Below are 26,415 nucleotides of genomic sequence, written 5' to 3'. Positions count from 1 at the left end.
TGTGATTTATAACAGATTGTTACAATACCCCACTCACGTTAGAGTTAAGTATATTCTTAGTTAGAGCCAGTTAGGTCGTCTAACATTTCTGAATAACCACATATTGCTTATCTATTACTAGAAGCTTCTATGGACAACTGAATTTAAAAGTTTTTTTTAAATAAGAATATATATATATTTTTTTGTAAGCCTGATGTACCCTGATACTTGTGTCACCTACCCTTAACCCGTCACCTTGTCTTCCTCTGAGCATTGGTATACATCATAGAATGCTTAGACAATAAGACAAACCTCTGATATTCACATCCATGTACTCGCTCTTAAAGAGATCCTTGTCTGCTTTCCTAATTGCCGCACCCGCTCATCTGGATCTTTGGACTTCATATCTTATGTCATGTTTTCCAATTTCTTTTTTACACAGAATCAATGGTGCTATCTTCTCTGGTCCTTCAAGTTTACTGTTATATTGGCTTTATGGTGCACTTTATAGTATATACTTCAATCTCATCTTTTTATATCCATATCTTCCTTTATTAGTAGTAGTACTGATAAACACAATAAGGGAAAGTATTTATCATCAGGGGTATTTTTGATGCCCTTTTCTTGCAGCTTTTTTCCATATGCTCTTTAAAATGTGACAAATCTATCAAATGTTAACGTTGTTGCATCTTTAGGGCTCTTTCACACGAGCATAGGCGTTTTTATGTGCACCGCCAGCGCCGTAAAAACACGTGAACGAGATTGACATTGGGTGGGGGAGACAGTTTAGCTCTGGACTGTGCTAAGCTCCCGTCACGTCCTGCCCAATCCCATTGCTGGCTACCAACAAGCGACGGAGAGGGGGCGGAACAGGGTGGGAGCTTAGCAACGAGCTCCCGCCCCCTCCCATTGCAAACAGCCAGCAAGGGGCGGAGAGGAAGAGAGAAGGGGGGAAGAAGTTTAGCATTCACACTGCTCAACTCCCTCTCACCTCCCTGCTCTGGTAGCTGTCATAGGCTCCCATAGGAGTCTATGCAGCGGCCGACGTATTCCATCCAGAAAGATAATTCTAGGACTATCTTTCTTGGCCTGTGTAAAAGCCACCGGCCCCAAATGCGCTATTTTGGCGGGCCAGGCGCTTATATGCGTCGGAAAATCGCCTGTCTGATTTGATGCATTGGAATCCAATGCATCAGATGGCAGCATATATCGGCCAGCCATGAAAACGGCAGGCAATATACGCTCATGTGAAAGAAGCCTTAGACTGATATTACAAGGGCTGTATTTGCTGTGGGCATTTGGTAGCGTAAAACTTGCAGCAAATACACCGCAGTGGCCAAATCTGCACCTAAAATGAGTACATTTGCCCGTGGATTTTGCAGCAGATCTGCTGTGGATTTTAACTTTAAAGTCTACAACATAAACCCAGAGCATAAATAGGCATGCTGCGGATTAGGAATTTTCAAAATCTCCTCCACACGGCTTGTACTGTAAGTACTGCAGAATTTCTGCTGTGTAAATTCGGCAGCATTTATGCTTTGTGTGAAGCCATCCTCAAACATGTCTGGAGATGTGAAGTCACTTTGTGTCCCCCCCAGCTATTGGAGTGAGATTGTGATGACTGTTCTAACTTTTTAATAAGTCACAATTCTTAGAGGGGTTTCCTGGACATGAAGAAAAAGTTATACAGTTGTAAAATCATCAGAAGTTCACCCTTTCCAATCCAATTTGTATCCAGGTTTTCCTAGGGGGCGTACTCTTTTTCTGCCATCATACAACGGCGCTATATGCTGGCTAAAGCCAGTACTGCATGAGGTGACATGTTGGATATGCTCTGACAGCAGGGAGGCTGGCAATATACAGTAAGAGAACCCTGACGGACGTCTTCCAACATCGGAGCTGTACAGCCTTAAATCATAATGTCTTCAGATGTCAGACAGTGGATAGGAAAGGGTTAAGATAAATGTAATACTAGCTCGGATAATTGCAGGATGGATACAACCCCCCTTCATTCTTGCGTTAGGAAATCCAAGACTGGGAGCCAGAATGAGAACCGGTTGGTATAAACAATGATCGAAAGCCTGGTCCTGAAGAGTCGGAGATGGTGCGGACACAAAGCTTTCCCCGGAGGACTCTGACGTCCAGGTTACAGGTAAGCTCCTGACTCCTCCAAAACTACACCATTTATTTAGAATCCCAATCCTGATGAGCTGCCCGATGCCAGTTCTTTAACCCTCCCTCAACCCCGTGCTCTTTGCTCTTCCGGGTTCTGTGCACCGGGCACCAGGGCTGCAACGCTGTGTGGGGGGCCGCAGGAATAGGTGGAGGAACAATCCGTGGCCACTATAACCCTTGCTCGTTCCTCTTGCTCTCGGCCCTGGGCTAGATGCTCCATAGTCTCACACCTGACTACTTTTTGTTTCACTATCACTTACTCTGTGCCAGGGGGCAGGCAGCTTTTATTATACACCACTCCCTTACCAGTGCTCAGGGGGCACAGTCTCAAACAATATATGGAAACTGAACAATTGCAGTAACAGAAGAAGAAATAATCACCAATCAACATGGCACCCTCTTACACAATCACATGCCGTCCATTGTACATGTGACCGCTCAGCCATTTACAGGCTTTAGTCTCTATCACCGTGGCAACAGTATACTTCAAACCAAAAATTCAAATTTTTATCTCCGAGAAGAACTGTCTGACTAATACTTAAAACTTAACGTTTAATAAATGATTACCTAAAAAATATGGACGAACACATACATAAAGTGTTAAAATAATAATCCCGCCACCCTAGGGTAATCGAGATGGCCTATTGTTAAGAGCCAAACACACTCAACTGACCCCTTAGAGGCAAGGTGCATAAATATACGCCACCTATTGCCTAAATTCGTACGTTCGGAGTCATGGATATCGACACTATCCCATTTATGGTAAACGGGTACTAGTGTGATTATTCCACTCTTTCCTCCAAATCGTCTACTCACACGATGTGTTGGGGAAAGGAATTATCCAATATTTCCCTATAACGGGGTGGGGTATGTCGGGTTTCACTTTTACAGGGTGAAGCAAGAGATTTTGTCCCCTCCAATATTCATGATTAACAAAACATGAAGTGATTTTATTGAAAGGTAGGCACTTCCAAAGGTGGAAGGTGGATTCCCATTATCTTAGGGTCCTTATAATTCATGTAACCTAAGTCAATTAACGCTGTCATCACGCTACGTCGGGCCAGCGCTGTAATTCCACCGTAGTGGGAGGTGGCGCGGTCTGTATGACGTAGCACGGCCATACGTCGTGACACAGAAATGTTGCGCAACCCGGTCATGTGAGCGGGGGACACTTGGACCGGTCACATGCTCACGTGATGACGCGTTGACGTCCTCACGCGATGACGCAGTGTGACTCACGGAGGGGGGCGTGTTGATTCTCGGAAGACCTGATTGGGGCTTGAGACATTCCCACACAGCGAATATGGGCGGAGCATGTAGTATTTAAGAAGGAGCATTTGTTTCACTGACCATTGCTGCCTCTGTCTATGTAGCTGCTTGTGCTACGAACTATGCCCTGAACATATGGGCTGTTGCACACAACTTTGATTTGCCCACAGCTGCCACTGTTAAACCAAGTGACATATTGGGCTTAAGATATCACTTTGACCTAAATAGGTTTCATCTATCTTAGAAATTAGGTCTGAAAGTACATAAAACTTAAAGGGACATCTATCTTACCCTTAGTCTTCAGAGTACCTATTTCAATCCTGATGAAACAACATGTATACTTACCTGTTGTGGAAACGCGTTGATTGAGATTGATTGAAATTTACTTGTTTAAAGTGTAGAAAGCCTGATCGATCAAATGATCAGAAAGACAGAGTGATTAATATATTAATGTGTGCTGTAATGCGGCAGTATCAGACCGCAGAATACCACACTAATGCGGTTATCTAGGGTGGCGGAGTTATAAGTTTAGTGTGTGGCCACAAAAATCATATTAATTTTGGCTACAATACTAAACATCTTTAGGTGTGAGGGGTATAAAACCATACTCTATGTCGACACACTAGACATATATGCCCTGGCTGAGACCTATGCCGGTGTAAAAGCTCAGGGGAATAATTAATTATATCCGTTATTTTCCTGTAAGCGTTAATTGACTTAGGTTACATGAATTATAAGGACCCTAAGATAATGGGAATCCACCTTCCACCTTTGGAAGTGCCTACCTTTCAATAAAATCACTTCATGTTTTGTTAATCATGAATATTGGAGGGGACAAAATCTCTTGCTTCACCCTGTAAAAGTGAAACCCGACATACCCCACCCCGTTATAGGGAAATATTGGATAATTCCTTTCCTCAACACATCGTGTGAGTAGACGATTTGGAGGAAAGAGTGGAATAATCACACTAGTACCCGTTTACCATAAATGGGATAGCGTCGATATCCATGACTCCGAACGTACGAATTTAGGCAATAGGTGGCGTATATTTATGCACCTTGCCTCTAAGGGGTCAGTTGAGTGTGTTTGGCTCTTAACAATAGGCCATCTCGATTACCCTAGGGTGGCGGGATTATTATTTTAACACTTTATGTATGTGTTCGTCCATATTTTTTAGGTAATCATTTATTAAACGTTAAGTTTTAAGTAGTATTTACAGGCTTTAGCAGCCATAGAAGAATCACTGCTGAAACCTGTGAGTGGCAAGTGGGCACATGCAAAACGAGCAACATGTGACTGCTTGCTGCTTCTATGTTCCGGGCACCAGGGCTGCCGTGCTGGAAGGTGAGCCACCGGAACAGGTATTAATTTTTTCTTAAGACTAATTTCGCACAGGGGCGAGGGCAATATCGGGCTGTGAAATTCGGGCCAATATCGTGCTCACCAACGAGCGATTCCCTGATGATGCAAGGTATTTTTGTGTTAAAAATGTCTTGCCTCGCTTCAGGGAAGTAAGGATCCTCCGCCGCAGCTAAAAGCATCGCACTTTGTGCAAGTGGCCTCATTCAGACGTTTTTAAGACCATAAAAAGTTTTCTTCATGTCCAGGAAAACCCCGTTACATCTGTCTAAAAACCTCCCTCCACTCAAACCCCGCCCCCTTTTCTAGAAACTTCTGAAAAGTGGAGTAAGAGGTAGAACATCTGTTCTTTTTGGCACAAATGAGAGTAAATTTCTCTTAATAGATTTTCACCAAACAAAAGTGCAATTTACGCCAGAATTCTGCTCCATCACCAGTAAAAAAAAAATGTGCCCAAAGTGTTATAATAATAATCAATGGCACCGCTGTCTTTTCCAATGGTCATTTTAAGAATTTGCCCAATGTAACATCTATTTGTGTTTTAATATGATCTGCTGCTTACATACAGAAGCTCTAAATGTTGCATAATTCACTACAGGCATCTTCATCCCATCAGTCCTTGTCCTCCATGAGGCACACAATCTAATTTCCCTACATCAGACACACAATAGGACCAATTCCACAGGAAGTCAAGTAATGCAGCGTACGAGGAGCAGACCCTCAGCCAAGGAGACAGCGGGGTAGAGATGTTAACCTTGTCATGGGGCTCTACCATCTCCTCCCTAAAGGTAGCTCAGGACCCAAACTCGTTACCGCTGGGGGAGATCACAGAGGCTGTAACGATGATTACCTGTAGTCCAACTTGTCACTCGTAACGCCATTGTTCCATCCTCTGCAGTGGATCTTTGGAGATGGAGGTTAATAGTCCAAACAGTTCTTACAATAGTGACGCAGAGAGGATTCACAGGGTACTTGGATCTCTACAGTCTCGGTTATCTGTAGGCATTTAAAGGGGTTGTCCCGCGGCAGCAAGTGGGTCTATACACTTCTGTATGGACATATTAATGCACTTTGTAATGTACATTGTGCATTAATTATGAGCCATACAGAAGTTATAAAAAGTTTTTTACTTACCTGTTCCGTTGCTAGCGTCCTCGTTCCCATGGAGCCGACTAATTTTCGCCCTCCGATGGCCAAATTAGCCGCGCTTGCGCAGTCCGGGTCTTCTCCTGTCTTCAATGGGGCCGCTCGTGCAGAATGCCGGCTCCGTGTAGCTCCGCCCCGTCACGTGCCGATTCCAGCCAATCAGGAGGCTGGAATCGGCAATGGACCGCACAGAAGAGCTGCGGTCCACGGAGGGAGCAGACCCCGGCGGCCATCTTCAGCAGGTGAGTATGAAGACGCCGGACCGCCGGGATTCAGGTAAGCACTCTCCGGTTTGTTTTTTTAACCCCTGCATCGGGGTTGTCTCGCGCCGAACGGGGGGGGGTAAAAAAAAAAAAACCCGTTTCGGCGCGGGACAACCCCTTTAACTCTCCCAGTGACACTCCTTCACTCTCTCCTGTCAGTCACTTACACTTCTTCTTGCTGGTTAGTGGTTCCTTTCCCTCTCTCCGGACTCATGCGATTTCCGCACGTCTCTCATAGTCCAGGTGCCTCGCTTCGTTAGAGATAGCGACTAAGGCTAGGCCCAGGCGGGAACAACGGATCACCTCTCTGTCTCTTCCATGCTCCTTCTCTCTGCAACTTCTCACTCCACGCTTCTACCACTCCTCTACTCTCTGCTCTACAACTACCTTGCATTGCATTCTGCAAACACATATATCTAACACCATCACATGACCATAAACAATACACACAGAACAATACATTTTCCAGAAAGGACAGGACATACCAGATATTAACCCTTTCAGTCCTGCAACCTTCCAACACACATATACCTATTGCACTCCACAAACAAGACAGTGACAAGACAGTGACATGACACAAACATAGAACATTCTGGAGGGGACTCCACTGACTCTGGTCCACTACAGTTACTTATCTGTATGGTTCTGAACTTCATCCATGTGTTTGAATTCTTTGCTGTCCTCTCAGTTTTCAAAAACTAAAAAAACAAAAGTTCATGCACATGAATACTTCTCCTGTGCCCCTTTGTATCCTGGACTACGTAGATTCTTCTGTTTTATGGCCAAACTGTTACATTCGATGATCTCTTGCTGGATTTATTACATGCCTTGGCTATTAAATCCATAGTTTACTGCTTCAGTAAGAAATGATGTGTTGGAGCCGCAAAGCAGGGTACCCAAATACGTCAATGCATAGAGCTAAAAGAATTCCATCTGTTTTCGTACCCTGCTTTGCGGCTCCAACACATCATTTCTTACTGGACTTTATAGTCACGGATCCAGACTCCTTTTGGGAGCTTGCAAGATACACCGAAAGGAGCCTCCCTTATGTGATAAGGTATGCACAAGTGCTCTTGTGTTTGTGTTGTTTAGTTTAATACTTCTGGACACTCAACAGATTTAGCTTTAAAGAGGTTGTCCAGCTTTAAACCTACTGATGACCTATCTTCAGGACACGTCATCACTAGCAGATCGGCAGGAGTCTTTGTGTTTGCTGGGTTAGTGCCCTTGTGCACTGAGCTGATTTCAGAAGGAAGTATACAGCTCCGTTCCCACTGCAGTGGGCAGGTTTGGTATTGCAGGCCAAGTTACCATTCCTTTCAATCGTAATTTGATCTCTAATACCAAGTTGAGCCACTGTCGTGGAAATGGAATTACTTCTAAGGCCCTCTCTTTTCCTAATAAGCCCATGTACCTCCACAATTAGGTTCCAACGTTATCCTGTGCCATACGCAAATCAGCAAAGAAGAGTCATCTGGCTGAGAAGAGTCACACTAATTCATAAACTGCTGATATAACCACACAACTTTTTTGATAGACAGCTCAACAGATCTCCAGTAAAACAGGAAACCCTAAAAAGAGAAAGAGGCTGTAGTTATGTCAGCAGCTCATTAATCAGCATGACTCTTCTCGGCCGTGACCCTTCTTTGCTGATCTGTGTAAGGTGTAAAAGTTGGTAATCTTATAGGGAAATGATAGGAGGTAAGCCCCACACCCTGCCTGTAAGGGGGAACCTGGAGGCCACACAACTCAATACATCAGCAAACAGAGCAAGTCCAACTCCTCATGTGCCTATAGCTCTGCTTCATTTGCATATGGTGAGGGATAGCTTTGGAACCTGATTGTGGAGCTATAAAGGCTCATTAGGGAAAAAAAGGCCATTAACAGTGGTTGATGTTTCATCCTCTGCCAGCCAGTGAAGTCAGTTTTAATGGTGACAGATTCTCTTTAAAGGGGTTGTTTTGGGTTACAAGGGTACGGCAGCACACTTCCCCATGAGCTGTGCCTGACATTGCTGTTGAGCCCTATTTTCTTGATTAGGAATGCGCTGCATTGCCAGATAAAACTTATGGACTATAATGACATTATTTTTCAAAAAAAACCCCAGACAACCCCTTTATATTTGTTCTTTAACTACCTTATAAGGGTTATAGCAGTTCTTCATTTTCGACTATGATTGAATCATCTTATCAAAGGTATTTGATGTTTCTTCCACTAATCTTGTATCCTTGATAATTTTTCTTCATTCTCTCTTCTCTCAAGTTTAATGAGAATCAGAAAATCTTCTTTTCCATTTTTCGTCACGACTGTGGCTTGTTGATAATTTTCCCGAGGACACGGCATAATTTTACATGGTCGACAAAGTTGAAAGCTTTGCTGCACTCAAAGAAGCACATGTTGACTTTATTCTTGGCTTTTGCATTATCCATCAGTAATCTCTTTTGTTCTTCTGGCTTCTCTGTATTCAGCTTGTACATCTGACAATTTTCTATTCGTCTGCATTAAATGATCTGTACCATAATGCTACTGCCATCTTCTACAAGGTGAATTGTGTGATACTTTCTATATTCCTTTGGGTTGCATTTCTTCTGTGTTAAGATTTACGGCTTTTCCCATTTGTTGGTCTTTGCTGTCCTTTTTGAGTTCTTTCTCACCTCTTTCAGGACTCCCCTTTGTGCTCTTGGAGTGATATAACAGGACACCCACTCCTAGCGAGAGTACAACTGTCCTGAATGTTCTCCATCTTTAGATAATAACCATAGATTTATGTAACCCAGATCTTTAGCTTTTGTAACCTTTTCCAGCTTCATGCATCTTTATAACACATCTTCTGAGGTCTTATGAAAATGGTTTATACTCACTAGTCTTTCTTGAGAAGAACAGATCTGTCATTAACCAGGCTTTGTGTGCCTTTGTTTAATAGGTAAAGCACCTGCCAAACTCACACTTCCAATCTCATCTCCTTAAAGTGACCCTCCAGTTTTTGGGACAAAATTCTGTCCAGGGACATAAGGGGGTATATCACCTACAGTTCTTCCTCTCTGTCGCCCTTTAGGTCCTGTTTTCAGCTGTGCAAGATGGCTGCAGCAATTTTCTAACAAATTAATGCACACTGTGCACTGCTCTGTAATTGGCCAGTGATAATCACTTGAGCAGCTCTAGCCTATCAGGGAGCAGGTATAATGCATTAGTAGTCTTAGGCCTCTTTCACATGAGCATCAGAATAAGTGCATCAAAAAATCTCATCTAAAAGAACCTATGGTTTCTTATGGGTTCTTACAAACTAACACTTTTTTAACCCACCTAAAAAAATTGTGCATCAGAAAATAACACAGTAGGCATGGTTTTTTAACAAGATTTTTCCCATGAAAAAATTAGGACTTGTCTTATAAGTTGACGGCACAATGCCAGCGGCTCTATAAACTCCTATGGGAGATTGTAAGAGCCGGACGGCAAAGGGAGGAGGAGGAAATTTAACACTGTGGAGGATGAAAAGAATCCCTGCGGAGATGAAGGGAGTCCCCATGGGGATGAAGGAACTCCCTTCATCCCCTCGGGGAATCCCTTCATCTCCGCAGGTACTTCCTTCATCTCCACGGGTACTTCCTTCATCTCTGCGGGGCTTGCCTCATCTTCGCGGGCACTCCCTTCATCCTAGCGGGGGGAACCCCTTCATCCCAGTGGGTACTCCTTTTATCTCTGTGGAGACTCCCTTCATTCCCACGGGGATTCCCTTTATCTCCACGGGGATTCACTTCATTGTTCTGGCGGCCAAGGGATTTTGGGGCTGCGGCATCAGTGCACTGGAAGATGCTGCAACCAGCCATGTAAAATTGCAACTTGGTCACGGCTATTCTTTGTTCACGTGATTTAACGCTCCTATAGTTGCGAGTTTTTAGCGTGCCTATCGGAGCGCTAAAATGAGGTTTGTGTGAAACAGAAACAAATCCCTAAGAGTACCAGTGAACTGTGGGGATTTGTAGTCTAAAGATTGTTTCAGCCATCTTGGACAGATGAAAACAGGACCTGTAACAGGTGGATCTGAGGGACGGTGGAGAAGAAGAACTGCAGGTAATATACTCCATATCTCCTATGATCCTGAGACAGAAGTTTGTCTTGAAACTGGAGGGCACTTTTACTGAAACAGCTTTTACCAATTAGCAATTGGAAAGCTCATTACCAGAGGAGTTGCCTTACTTTTTCTTCTTGCACTGTGGTAGATTACAATAAAGGACATGAATGGTACAGCTGTCTGTATGTATGTTTATGTCTATAACTGGGACTTAGATACAACCAGACCATATGTCATTAGTAATCAATGCAAGTCCAGGGAATCCTAAAGTGTTCACTTACTTTTTCTTGCAACTATAAAACAACTAGATTATTCACTGGAGCATTTTCTAAATTAATTTGGTACCCTTCATACCAGTAACTTTCCAGGAATAGACTCATTGATGGTCCATCCAATCTCCAGACCCTGATCAATCAATATTTTACTTGGCAGTGGTTGCGCCAGTTTCTGCTGGTCATGGAGGATCACAGAGGTCGGACTTCCACTGACCAGACTTAACGATGGCCTAAAACATATTTCTGAACCTTTGTCGCTGCCATATAGACTACAGTTAATAATATATCACGCAGTCATTTCAAATCAGGATGGCGCTTTCTTATCCATTGCCGGTAATTACCAAAAATTAATGCTTTATGTGCATGTAGAGAGGTTTTGTATTGAAGGACGGATTGCCTCAAATATTATTTTTCTGAGACATTTCAACAAAACGTACCTCTTATATTCAATAGTCATAAATCATACAGCCGGCATAAATCTAGAACAATAATAGATGTTATTAGATCCATAAGACGGCTTTGGAAATGTAATTCCTTTGCCGCTGTGCCGCCCATTAGTGTTCTGCGCTGCCACACAGTCTATTCTATTTCTCAGTGAGAGACCAAATAACATGGACTCGGTGATAAATCTCCAACAAAAGTGCAACACGCTAATACAGTGACTGAGGCCGCACATCCCTAGGTAATTAGAACATTCCAGAAGAGTTTGACAGAAGTCATATGAATGGCACAGCGTGTTATTTGTATTGTGATAGGAAACTAAGGCTCCTTACACACTGCATTTGCAGCGTGCGTCTGAAACTTCTATTTGGAGGGTTTTCGAAGGAAATATTGGGTGCACAGATGTAGTAATGTTTATCCTAATGTGTTAAGAAAACTTCTTTTTCAATAGCTTTTCAATGGCTTGGCCCTTTATCCCCTTTTCAAAGGCTTGGCCCTTTATCCCCTTTTCAATGGCTTGGCCCTTTATCCCCTTTTCAGTGGCTTGGCCCTTTATCCCCTTTTCACTGGCTTGGCCCTTTACCTCCTTTTCAATGGCTTGGCCCTTTATCCCCTTTTCAATGGCTTGGCCCTTTACCTCCTTTTCATTGGCTTGCCCCTCTATCCCCTTTTCAATGGCTTTTCCCTTTACCCCCTTTTCAATGGCTTGGCCCTCTAACCCCTTTTTATTGGCTTCGCCCTTTATCCCCTTTTCAATGACTTGGCCTTGATGTACACATACATAAAAGAATTGGTATGAAATAGGCTCAGCAGCTGATCCTGCTGCATACTCAGCATGTACCGGCTATTTCAAACAGTTGACACTGTTGCAAACAGCCATGATCAGAGCTAGCTTACACGCATGGTCAATTCTAACTGCAGCATGTAAATTATTAGCTGGAGAGGTGGTGCCCTCCCTCTAACTCGCCTTCGGCCCCCTGTGATGAGATCATGGGGAGTCAATGATTATCCTGGTAGACCTGAGCCTGATAAAAGGCTTCCAGGCCTGCCATATGCAGGGTTAGCTAGGTTACACTTCCCCAACTTAGAGGCCTTTGGGGGACGTTCTGCTGCTCCAAATGAGATAAAATTCAGACAAAAGTACTCGCCATTTATGAAAAAAAAATTGTAAAAAAAAGGCGCCATTGGTGGCGCTGTAGCAGACAGGCCTGCATCAATGTCAGATCTGAAGGGCAGCATTCGTTGGCATGCTTTAGTGATGAAAGCTGACTCACAGTGTTCAGCAGTGAACAACATTCGTAGAGTGATTTGCATAGCTACAGCGTCACCAATCAATGACTTTTTTTAAAAAGAAAAAAAATGTCCTAAATAGTGAGCGCATCATCTGAATTTCATCTCATTTGGAGCAGCAGAATGGCCTCCAGAGGCCTCTGAGTTGGGGAGTTTTAATTCTGCAAACCCTATCCTTATCCATGGTAATATGTGAACAGTAAAAATACAGTATACTGCAATCCTGAAGTATTACAATATATTGTAGAAGTGGTTAAAATATTGCAAGTCCCCAATGGGAAATGCCAAGGTCCAGATGGATTCCCCATAAGGTATTATAAAACATTACATAAATCCTTCTTCCACCATTTATCAAACTGTGTAACTCCCTATTAACTATCACATCGCTCCCAAAGCAATCTTTAGAAGCATTATTTTCCATAATTCCCAAAGAAGACAAAAACCCCAAACTATGTAGTAACTATAGGCCAATTTCCCTACGGAACCCTGACCTTAAACTGTGGGCTAAAGTTATCCCACATAGATATTCACCCTTTCTCACTAAACTCATACATCCTGATCAAGTGAGGTTTGTCCCAAATAGAGAAGGGAAGTTCAACACCTCTCGAATCATACACGCAATACATTATACCAGGCTCAATCTAAACCCCTTTTGTTCTGCTTAGCTCAGACACTGGAAAAGCCTTTGATAGCGTTAATTGGAATTACATCAGAGATGCCCTGTATAAGTTTGGATTCCCAATGCAATTAATTGCTGCCATCTTTTCCCTGTATTCAGAACCCACAGCAAGAGTGCGGGTCAATGACACTTTATCGAAACCCTTCCTGATCAAAAATGGTATTAGGCAGGGCTGTCCGCCTTCCCCCACTCCTTTATGTACTGGTGATGGAAACACTACCCCAAAAAATAAGATAGAGCCCTGACATAAGTGGCTTAAAAGTCTAAGAGGTTACACACACTACAGCAGCCTATGCGGATGATCTCCTAATTCTGATAACAAACCCAAAAACAGCACTCCCAGGAATCCCAGGAATTTTTGAACATTTTTGAAATTTCTCTTACTTCACAATAAATTCCGATAAGTCTGAAGTCTCCTTTCACACGGTCCATTGCTGGTATCAAATATCTGGGTATCAGACTAACACCGGACACGTCCATGATATATAAGCGTAATTACGCTCCACTTTTAAACAAAAAACAAAACCAACTGCAGAGCTTAAACATACCTTTCCTTTCATGGACGGTGGGAAAAACATGATATCCACATATGTCTTACCAGCTATGCTATACATTATATATACAGTACCAATAGCAGTACCCACTTTTTCAACACACTTAAAACCCTCTTTAACCAATATATCTGGAACCACCGTAAACCGAGAATAGCCCATTCCTATTTAATTAAAAATAAACCACAAGGAGGATTTAGCCTCCGTGTCAGATGGCTCTTGGCAGTAGACAACTCAATAGATAGTCCCTCAGTAAACATAGAAAAGTCGCACCTGACACACGGACACCAGTATTTACTCTGGTGTAATTCATCATAAGTCTATGGGTGGCGCTGCTGTGCTTCAGGCATACTCTGGAATGAGTGAAGCATTGCTAAACAACACAGCATGCACTGCTAAGCTGTACCATACACTGCCCAACCTAGAGCGATAGAGAGACAGAGAGAGAGCAATAGAAAGACAGAGTGAGAAAGCGATAGAGACAGAGAGAGCGAGACAGTGAGAGAAAGAGCGATAGAGAGACAGAGAGAGAGCAATAGAAAGACAGAGTGAGAAAGCGATAGAGACAGAGAGAGCGAGACAGTGAGAGAAAGAGCGATAGAGAGACAAAAAGATAGACAGCAATAGAGAGGCGATAGAGAGCAATAGAGAGAGTGAGAGACTGATAAAGACAGAGGGAGCAATGGAGAGAGAGACAGTGAGAGAAAGAGCGATAGAAACAGAGAGAAAGCGATACAAAGGCAGAGACAGAGATCAAGAGAGAGACAGACAGAGTGATAAAGAGACAGAGAGAGAAAGCAATAGAGAGACAGAAAGAGAGCAATAGAGAAACAGACATAGAGAGAGAGCGCGCTAGAAAAAACAGACAGAGGGAGAGTGATAGAGAAACAGAGAGACAAAAAAGAGAGACAGGCAGAAAGAGAGAATGATAGAAAAACAGAGATAGCAGTAGAGAGACAGAGAAAAACAGACAGAGAGAGAGCGATAGAAAGACAGAAACACAGAGAGAGAGCACAGAGAGCGATAGAGAGACAAATAGAGAGATAGTAATAGAGAGACAGAGAGAAACAGAGAAAGAGCAATAGACATACAGAGAGTGAGAGCGATAGACAGAGAGTGCAATAGAAAGACAGAGACAGAAAGTGATAGAGAGACCCAGAAAAAGGGATAGAGAGAGCGGGAAACAGAGAGGGACAGATAGAGACAGAAAGAGAATGAGAGAGATAGACAGACAGAAACAGATAGAGAGGCAGACAGAGACAGACAATGAGAGAGAGAGACAGAGAGAGAGAGACCTATAGGCTTTTTTTATATTAAATCTCTGCTCCAAATACAAAGTGACAAAATAATCCCCTAACCAAGCAGATTTAGAAGTTCACAACCACCACTTCAGAAACATTTTATGTACGTGTAGCAAACATCGGGTCAATCTAGTAATTTAAAATCCATGACAGTTTATAAAATGCTTAAGAATATAAAAATCAACACCCCTGACCAAGTAGAGACTTTCATACAAAACGCCCACTCACTCTTCTAGAGAGACTGGATATCTGTCAATCCACAACAAAATGTCAAACCCAGTACAACAACAAATGTAAAGACCCATTCTGGGATGAAACATACATGTCCCTCCCATCGCACTTACATAAACTGACATCGAGACTTTATAAAGGCTTATTACTAAACTCTGCTCCCAACAAACCATGGTACCTTAAGGATGGGGGAGAGACTTGAAGACCACTTTCTCCAGAGAGGACACTGTCAAAATACTTACCAACTCCCACGGATTAAGTAGATGTGTCCGCATCCAGGAAAACTCCTCTAAACGTCTTACAAGATGGTATAAGACACCTGACATCCTAGCTAAAATGGGGACCACAACGTGCCATCTCCCTTCAAGGCTCTCTGCTACACATCTGGTGGGAAAACCTCATGATTACACCTTACTGGTCACAAGTAATAGAACACATCAATAAAATATGCTCAACACATCAAATTATCCTCCTGTGGAAACCCTCAGCCAACCTACGCCCCTCTAACAAAACCCACCAACGTGCCTGCTGTCTGCTGCTAAACTCCTAATCCTGCTTATGTGGCGCAAGTCTCAAGCACCTTCTCTGTCCCAATGAGCAGAGAAGGTTTCCCAACTATGTCACTTTAAAGAAATTGCAAACCAGAAAAAATGGTACAAGGCACAAATTTTTAAACATTTAGAAACCCCGGTACGAATACATCACTTCAAACAATATCAGCTTTTGACCATGAACCTCACCTCATACGATTCACTAAGTCATATATTCCCACATCCTCTAGTCCTCCTCAGGAGATCACTCGAATGTATATGGAGAATTCAGATAATCATTTCATTGAACAGATGACAGCGACAGATTCATTTGGATACGACGATTTACGCAGAGTGATGATCGCTAAAAAATCGCTAAAAGGCGATCGTTTTAGCAATAATCATTGCGTCTAAATGTGCGCTCATCGTGCGCTTTTCGTGCACTGCCAGCTGATCGTTAAATTCAGTCCAACCTGAATTTAGTGACCATCAGTCAGCCTTATCAGCAGTTCTCAGCGGGGAGTGCTGATAGCATTGTCTCCCCCTGGAGAACAAACGATCTGAATGCAGATAAGAGCCCTCAGGCTAGTAACTGCTTTCAGCTAAGGCTTCATATGCACACTTAATTGCTATTAAGTAGCTGAGTAGCTACTTAATAGTTTATGCAAAATGATCGCTTAAAGCTGTCAGTCAAACTGTCGTTTGAGCGATCTTTGAGCGATCATCGAGCCGTGTAAACGGGCCTTTATTTGGTTACATTATTGCTTTATTTGTTTGTTTTCTGTTTATCCTTCAACAAAAATATTAATATTGCAGGAAAGTAGAGACCTCTTGTATGCTTAAATAATACAAATATATTCGCAATTTTGTGTTTACAAATAATTACATTTATAACTTCTGATAGGGACCTGTGTGTGGCCCATTTCATGTTGCCTCTTCCAGGTCTTTCAGCCTGAAGTTTTATAACCTGCATTGAGATGTACTCAATAAAAAAAGATTAATTTAAAAAATATATTGCAAGTTCAAGTTCACGAAGAGGAATAAAAAATGTGACATTCAAGTCAAATAACATTTTCAAAAACTTAAAAATATTACAAACTATAAAAACACCTTTTCACATAAAATGTTCAAAACAATTAAAAAAGATCAACAGAATTAGCATTGTGGCATAAAAAAAATCACAAACTATCTAAGTAATTACATTATTTGTATTACATGGTGAACACTGTAAATAAAATAAAAAAGATAATGCCAAAATTGCATTTTTTTTGGTCACCCACATCTCCCAAAAGTGATCAAAACGTCATATGCACCCAAAAATGGTAGCAACAAAAACTACAGCTCACCATGCAAAAAAACAAGTCCCAATACAACCCCATCGATGGAAAAGTAAAAGAGTTATGGGGCTCATAAAGCATAAAAAATCTAGAGACATAATATCAGCGTAATAGTATTGACACATAGAATCAATTTACCTTATATACTCGAGTATAAGCCGTGTTTTTCAGCACATTTCTTTATGCTGAAAAAGCGCCCCTCGGCTTATACTCGAGTGAGGTAAAAAAAAAAAAAACAACATAATACTCAGCTCCCAGCCAGCGTCTGTGTCCCTGGTGCGATGGGCTCCCCGGCGGTGTAGCGAGCTGCTTGAGAGTTCTTCCCGCTGTCATCTCCCTGCTCGGCTTTGAATTCCCCCGCCGTCAGAGCTGTGTAAGTAAGCACTATGATTGAATCAAGCGCCAGCCAATCACAGCCGGCGCTCGATCATTCACAGCCATTCAGTGAATGACATCACTGAATGGCTGTGATTGGTTGTATTGGTACCATTTAAAACTACAACTCATCTTGCAAAAACACCAGCCCTCATACAGGTATGTTGATGGAAAAAGTTTCTAGTTCTTGGAACGCAAGGATGAAAAAACATGAAAACAAAAATCTAAAAGACGACTCGTAGTTAAAGGGTTAAGATAATTTGTAGCAAAAAGTTTACACATTTGAGTTAAACTTGGTACTTTTGTGAGGAATTTAAAGGGGTTTTGTCATTACAATAAAACCCCATCCACCCACTGGGCCCCACCTAACATAAAAGAAAGCAAATTCACCTCTCCTGGTGCCCCAGTTAAGAGCCACCGCCAGTTTCGACTTCTAGTTAGATGGACGAGTGGAAGTCATGTGACCACTGCAGTCAATTAGAGACTGTAGTGTCACTGTACCAAGCTCCTGGCATCATGGCGCCTAGGATATCAGTGCTGATTCCCTGCATGTTGACTGTGATGCTGAGGCCGCTGATTGACTGCAGAAGTCGCCTGACTTTCGCAAGCCGGCTACCCGTTAGTTGATGCTAAAACCAGCTGTAGCTCTCAGCTGTGTCCTGGGATGCCAGGAGAGATGAGTATGACCTCTTTTTTTATATTAGGCTGTGCCCAGTAGGCGGATTGGGTTTTATTGTAATTGTGATAAAACCCCTTTAAGGTACTGTATATGGCAGTGGTGGCAAACCTATGGCATGCTCCGTCGTCGGCCGCTCATCGCATTAGTGAATACCGATAGGGGCCGCGGCTCCCCTGCCGGTATTCACTAAGCTGCACTGATCCCAACGCACATTGTGACGTCAGTGTGCAGTTGGGATCCTTCTCCCCCTTCCCTGGCGTCTCCTCTTACATTCTGCGAGAGCAGGGGAGGAGGCGTCCGGCAGCACACTGGCATCAGTGTGTAACTGATCAGCACTGCTAGCAGCGCTGAGCAGAGGAGCATCAGTGCTTCCGCGAAGAGAAGGTAGTAAGTATATGGGTCTCAGGGGGGCACTATTACTACTGGGGCTGCTGTGAGGTGTCACTATTACTACTGGGGCCACTGTGAGATGTCACTATTACTACTGGGGCCACTGTGGGATGTCACTATTACTATTGGGATCCACTATCGGATGCCACTATTACTCCTGGGGGCTGCTGTGGGATGTTACTATTACTACTGGGGCTGCTGTGGGATGTCACTATTACTACTGGGGCCACTCTGTGGGATGTCATTATTACTACTAGGGCTGCTGTGGGATGTCACTACTACTAATGGGCTGCTGTGCGATGTCACTATTACTACTGGGGCCACTCTGTGGGATGTCACTAGTACTACTGGTGCCACTCTGTGGGATGTCACTTTTACTACAGGGGCCACTGTGGGATGTCGCTATTACTAAAGGGGCCACTGTGTGGGGTCACATTAATGCTGGGGCTGCTGTGGGGGGGGGGGGATCACTGTTACCGCTGGGTCCACTGTGGGGGGAGGGTCACTGTTACCCCTGGAGCCACTGTGGGGGGTCACTGTTACCAGTGGAGCCACTGCAGAATGTCCTCAGCTGAAATTTCTGTGGTAAATTTCAGCATCCAAAAAGCAATCAAAATATGCACGTTGTCTTTTGTGAAGCAGCTCTGTCCTTTTTATAACGATGGAGTTAAAAGTCATACATTGTGATAAGCCGCACCCCCTGGCGTGTTAGCACTTTGCGATAAATACATGGGTTTTGGGCACTCGGTCTCTAAAAGGTTCGCCATCCCTGGTATATGGCTACCATAGGTTACCATTGAAAAAAGTGTGCCGCACAGTATTTTTTTTTTTTATTGGATGCCTCTGCATGGAATAGCATGGACTGCTGCACTATTCCATGCAGTAAAAAAATAGCAACTCCATCGGATACCACCTGAGCGAAGGCAAAATTGACCTATTTCAGATGAATGACGGTTTATGGATCCATTTACCGAAGGCGCCAGGAGCTTTTCTGGCACATATAATGTGAAAAATATGAAACTACCGTATTTATCGATTCAGTAGGTCCCTTAATAAATAGCAGAGTAAAGGTTTCCGTTTGCTTGCACTTCGTCACGTTTCTGTTTTTGAGACAAATAACGTTGCAGACTTCACTATTTTTCTGTTCCAAAAATTGGAAACCAGACGGAATAGAAGCAAACTGAAGCCCTTGAGTTCGCTTTCCGTCTTTTTGAAACCCCATTGAAATCAATTGGGAAAAAACTATATATTTTTTCCAGATTTATTTTAGTTTTTCTCCTCCAAAAACAGAGCAGAGCATCATTGCCCCGACATTCGTCCCGTCTAAATGGGCCTTTAGCTTTTTGGTCAAACGATGATTTTTAGTTCGGCATAAAAACTATTGTTCTACCAGTTAGCTGATAGCAGGGGCCGCATGCTATGATTCTCCACGGCAGCACTGATAACATTGTTTTCAGCTGCTGTCTAATGGAAGAACAATGGAGCTGTATGCAGAAAACAGACGACTGTTATCTGCATACAGCAAAGGGAGCTTCATTTAAATGCATTAGTGCCCATTAGCAGCCTGTGCAAAATGATCACTCAAACTGTCTTTTGAGCAAGCATCTTTGCGTGTAAATAGGGCTTAAGATGGATTCAATCACATATCAGGAAATCCTAGGAAGCTACTTTATGCCTTCTGTGATGAAGCTGAAGCTTGGGCACCATTGGACCTTTCAACACGATATCAAGGGTGCCTCAAAGTCCACCAAGGCTTGGTTTCAGAAGACATCCTGGAAAATTCTTGGATGGCCGTCACAATCGTCTGATTTGAACCCCATAGAAAATCTTTGGTGGGATATGAAGAAGGAAGCTGTAGCACACAAACCCAAGAATAGTAGGGAATTGGAAGCCATTGCGCATGAGGAAGGGGCTAAGATTCCTCAGAAGCTGCTGTCTGGCGATGCATCACGTTTGCCGCAGGTCATAACAGCAGATAATTCTGAGACCGCAGTAGTCGGTAAAAGTGGCATTTTGTGGTGAATGTGAAGAAACCGCTCGTTATATTAGTTGTGTAGAGCTATTTATATTGTTCTTGTTTGATTGATTATTTTTATTGCAAACAGCTGAAAGCTTATAAATTTGGCAAATAAACCGAATTTGTAATGTGGGGGTGGATGAATAATTTCGATTGCAACTGTACCTTTAAGTTGTTTAATGTTCCAACATCGTGAATATAGAACTTTGGGTAAAACGATCTGCACATTATAGAATCTACAATCTGCCCATTACATAACTGATCTGCTGAAAACATTCTGCATATTCACTTGATATTCATAAATATACCGTCTAATGAGAAAGACACACTGCGCCCGGAACAGATGGCTCCACAAACAAACTTCAAGTGCAAATAAGGTTACCACGAATTATCTGCACTCAACAATGTTTACTTCAAAGAAGTTACAATTAATTTGTCCTAAACAAAGAAAAAAAACAACCTTTTATCTGCGTCTTTAATTAGACGATTGAAATGATTGCTAGTTTCAGTTATTTTACAACTACACTCCTAGACATTTGGAAATGAACCTCCCGACTTCTCAACAATGGAAAAAGGTACAATTTTTGTGAGAATTTTTTAATGTTAGGCCACACCCCGTAATGGTAAGCCACACCCTTTGAGGCTTCTCACAGTAATAGTGCCCTTAAGTGATCCTCTCATAGTAATAGTGCTCCTCTGTGACCCCCCTCACAATAATAGTGCCCCTCCATGGCCCCCTCACAACAAGAGTGCTCCTCAGGGACCCCTTTACAGAACTGGTATATCTCTAACAAAGTGATTACAGTGTGCTTATCTCCAGTGATCACAGGTGTCTACTCTGATAGGAAGTCGTCCATTTTTATTCTCTCTGGGCCCTGACCACGATGAAGACTTCTTTCAACATGATTCATCTCTGCACATTCTCCCGATCATGCTGCTTATCCTCAATGAACCACTCAGTAAACCCCCCATAGTACTAGTACCCTGTGGCCCTAATTAGTTATAGTGCTTCTTCTGTGGCCCCACTTAGTTATATTGCCCTCTCTATGATCCACACTAAGTTATAGTGCTCCCTCTGTGACCCCACTAGGTTATAATACCCTACTATGACCCTAATAAGTTATAGTTACTCCTATTTGGCCCAAGTTAATAGTGCCCACCTCAGTCAATGAGTAATAGTCCATATTCTTTCTTCATGCCTCACACAGGACATAGCAGCCGTGGAGTTTGAACTACCGGTGAGAGAGAAGAAATCTCTCTTGAGCAGGCACAGCTACGCTCCGTGCTGCCGAGCGTAGTTGTGCCTACAGCAGTATGTTTTCAGCCTAAAGGTTAGCACAGGGGGGGGCAAACCCATTTTCACTGAGGGCCTCATCAACATTCAGGTTGCCTTCAAAAGGCTGTTTATAAGTGCTCATTCACATGGGTGTTAGGGTGGCCCAAAAAACTCAACTTTCAACTACAAAGCAAAACATCCTCAATTTTTATTTCCTTTTAACAAACCGTTATTTGGGGCAGAGTTTCGGGTTCTTATCTCTACGATAAGGTTGTGCTCAAAGACCAGGAATTTTCAGACTTTTTACTTATGACGAAGAAGAAAATCAACTGTTGCTTCAAGTTGTGGAAACAAATCGCAAGCCTGTTCCAACACAGATTACCAAGAAGTCTGCTGTCCGGTCCTTAAGCACCGACTGACCAGTATTTGTGTTGTAATTTTGACTATTTTTATATATTTTTGTAGCAACAGCACAAATGTGGAGATTGTCAGGACAAATGCCATTGTCAATACTTAAAGGGGTTGTCCCGCGAAAGCAAGTTGGGGTATACACTTCTGTATGGCCATATTAATGCACTTTGTAATGTACATTGTGCATTAATTATGAGCCATACAGAAGTTATTCACTTACCTGTTCCGTTGCTAGCGTCCCCGTCTCCATGGTGCCGTCTAATTTTCAGAGTCTAATCGCCGGATTAGACGCGCTTGCGCAGTCCGGTCTTCTTTTTTTCTGAATGGGGCCGCTCGTGCCGGAGCGCGGCTCCGTGTAGCTCCGCCCCGTCACGTGCCGATTCCAGCCAATCAGGAGGCTGGAATCGGCAATGGACCGCACAGAAGACCTGCGGTCCACCGAGGGTGAAGATCCCGGCGGCCATCTTCACCAGGTAAGTAAGAAGTCACCGGAGCGCGGGGATTCAAGTAAGCACTATCCGGTTTTCTTTTTTAACCCCTGCATCGGGTTTGTCTCGCGCCGAACGGGGGGGCTATTGAAAAAAAAAAAAAACGTTTCGGCGCGGGACAACCCCTTTAATGTTGTAAATTCTAGTGATTCTTTTGCTAAATCAGATTAATATTAAAGCTGTAGGTAGTGTAACTGGAAAAATCTCGCCTAAGCGCCATTTCTCATAATATACATCAGTTTTGAGTCCCATCTTGCAGTTGGAATTTAAAGCTAAAACTTTGCCCTAACATTACTATTGGCAGATGGAACAAATTGGGAAGGTGTCTTGCTGTATAGCTGCCACTTTATTTCTTGCCATATCTCTATGGGCCACCCTAATGGGCGTATTTGTATTTTGTATTACGAGGGTAATACAGACAGCTTAAACACCATTGATTTGCATAGGGGTATTCAGATATGTGATTTTCATGTGCATGAAAAAAATCACAGCATGTGCTATTTTGGTCTGCATTGTGAAGTCAATAGGATCACATAAATACGCAGTGAATAAGCATGATATTTGCACATTCACTTTGTATTTATGCATGTCAATAATAAGGTATTCCTGGCTACACCCGGCACCCTCCACCTATAGAGAGGGAGGGAGCCAACCATTATGCGGTCCTCTGGTCCAGCTTAACATGCTATCTAGTGTGTTCTGAGTTTCTGGTTCCTTACTTTGGCTATTTCTGACTTTGTTGCATTCTCCACTCCTGACTATTGTTTGTTATACTGACTGTGCGTATGTCTGCTGCCTGCCCCGACCTCTGGCCTGCTGTATCATGCTGAATCCATTCTGTGTGTTTCCTTTTTTGAAGATACGCTGCTTGCCCTGACCAAGGTTTTTCTTATGACACTTCTGTTCCCACCTTCAGGCTCTGCACCTTGAATTACAGTAGAGTTAGTTGCCACATCACTGGGACCCCTTGCAGAGCAATAGTCTGGTGGGGTTAAAAGACCAAGGATCCTCAGGTGTCGCCTCTGGATTTGGCCCTAAGTCAAAGTGGCACAGTGGACCTACATTCGTTGACAGGGTTTTTACTTTCTACCAATGGCATGTAACAAATAAATGAAAATAAATTACCTGAAATCGCTGCAGAATAAGTTGGTACTACCCAAATAACAATTTTTTTTCATCAGTCTCTTTCTATAGCTCCCCCTTAGCTCAGATGCTGACTCCCCAATGCTTATCTGTGCATAAAGTGTTAAACTTTGTATATGCAAGTTGTATATGTAATTTGCTGATGCTTATTATTATTATTATTATTGCAGACAGCCACGTGCTTGAAAGTAAATGGTGTGCCTGTCATTTACTTATGTGTGTTAGTCTTATTTTATTACCAAGCATTTTTAATCCAGGCACTGGCGTCATGATCACCTAATTCCATTAGTCTTCCAGATCCTGTTGTATACCTTCAATGGTGCGCGAGATTACAAAAAGCGTGCTGCATGCATCACCACCGTGATACAGCTCCTCAGCCATATCTTAGAAACCGCTAAGAGAGTGCAGGCCTCTTCCTGCTTGTGGCGCATTTCAAGGCTAGAGTAGACCACTTGTTGGAATCAATATGACAGGCTTGAAGGTCCTCCTTCAGAAAATCCTTATACCTCCTTTTGGTGCCCCTTTGTTTTGCTGACCAGTTCTGCACCCACAATCCTGGAAATTTGTCCTTCCTAATGTAAGTGCATCTTCAACAGCATGGCTCTAAAGCTGTGATTTCAACCTGCTTTGGGACTTCAGTGTTGGTAGTGAGGTTGTACCAGTGTAAGCTACGGGTGGTGCAGAGGCATCGCTCATGGAAATGGAGGAGTTGTAGGTGGTGGAGATAGGTGACCCATGACTCGGAGCCATAGGCTATATAGGCTGTCAAATGCGCTGCTTGCCTTTACCAGTTGGTTGTCAACCTCTGCTGGAGGTGAGATATGGAGAAAACACGTGGGTATAAATGATGATTCTAGGCTTCAATAGAGTAGTCTATCACTACGAAGCTTTATTAACAAAAGAATGCTATCTCTGTCATTTTGACCCACGTCTCCACTGATCTCTACGGCCTTCCTTGGTGAATGTGTCATTTGTAATTCCACTTCTCCGTCTTAACAAAACTGAATTCATTTTAGAATTTCTAAAGGAATCCCAAGATGTCAACTTGATTTGGATTCCAAGTGTACATTGAAAGAAGACGTTTAAGCATTTCTGTAAGTCATCTTGACAGAAAAACTGAAGAGTTCACCCAACATGTTCTTTGCATTTTCTAATTATCGTCTTCCCCTGAACTATCGCCAGCTCTTTTTTAAGCAAAAATCTCAAAATAGAAGAAAGAATCTAAGCGATGTGATATGTCAGAGCCGAGAGCAGACACTCGTCATTTATAACAATCCCACAAGGCTCTGTCACTTGAGAAGTCAGAAATACTGTTAGAGAATAGAAGAAAGTTCATGAAGATGAGAGTACAGTTGGAATTCCACTGCCAGAATCAATAAGTAATCCCACAGAAAAGACAAGTCTCCACAATGTAAAACGTGGCAGATGTATTAAATGTCAAACATTTCTGGAACAATAAAACCACACTTGGTGAAACAGAAAGTTTAACTCTATAATATCATGATTAAGTGAAGAGAAAAACATGATGATAGAGGAGGACAAACCCAAGACAGGTGGGAGGGATGTGCAACCTGTCCATTAACCTAGCACCCGAGGCTAGGATCACCATGAATCTTAGAATGGGCTGTCTAGCAGGTTTATTCAGGCATTGTATAGCAGTATATGACAACTGTGTGTAGATCACTGTATATTAGATTTATTTGAGCACTGTATTTTGGTATTTACACTGAATAGCCACTTTATTAGCATGACTAGCCTTAAAGGGGTTGTCCCGCGCCGAAACGGGTTTTTTTTTTTTTAAACCCCCCCCCCCCCCCCCCCGTTCGGCGCGAGACAACCCCGATGCAGGGGTTAAAAAAACAACCCGCACAGCGCTTACCTGAATCCCGGCGGTCCGGCGTCTTCATACTCACCTGCTGAAGATGGCCGCCGGGATCCTCTGTCTCCATGGACCGCAGGGCTTCTGTGCGGTCCATTGCAGATTCCAGCCTCCTGATTGGCTGGAATCGGCACGTGACGGGGCGGAGCTACACGGAGCTACACGGAGCCCCATTCAGAAAAGAAGAAGACCCGGACTGCGCAAGCGCGGCTAATTTGGCCATCGGAGGGCGAAAATTAGTCGGCACCATGGAGACGAGGACGCCAGCAACGGAGCAGGTAAGTATAAAACTTTTTATAACTTCTGTATGGCTCATAATTAATGCACAATGTACATTACAAAGTGCATTATTATGGCCATACAGAAGTGTATAGACCCACTTGCTGCCTCGGGACAACCCCTTTAACTATGTGTGACCTATAAAGTCGAACAGAATGGTAACAGATGGGTGTAGGCTGGAAACTATCTGCCTCCATAAGTCTATGCGGGCAGATGATTTTCCTCATCCACGTGGCAGAGTCTTGTGGATGTACATGAATAATCCTCCTGGTCTTGTCTACTCTGTGCTGATGTTTCAAGATGCTGCTGTAAGCTCATCGGTGTACCCAAAACATAGGCACTGAGTACAGCTACTATATTTATGGCGTGAGCTTGGTTCTGGTAGTGTATTTATGTACTAAGGTTGGTTTGTGCTGTATTTATGTTGTGAGCCTGGTTCTGGTACTGTATTTATGTACCAAAATTGATTCTGATACTGCATTCATATTATGAACTTGGTTTTGGCACTGTATTTATGTTCTGAGCATAGTTCTGGTGCTCTAGATATGAACTGAGGTCTGGCAATGTAGCTACGCACTG

The sequence above is a fragment of the Eleutherodactylus coqui genome, chromosome 12, assembly GCF_035609145.1.
Source record: "Eleutherodactylus coqui strain aEleCoq1 chromosome 12, aEleCoq1.hap1, whole genome shotgun sequence".
Classification (NCBI taxonomy): domain Eukaryota; kingdom Metazoa; phylum Chordata; class Amphibia; order Anura; family Eleutherodactylidae; genus Eleutherodactylus; species Eleutherodactylus coqui.
This window is presented reverse-complemented; position numbering follows the sequence as displayed.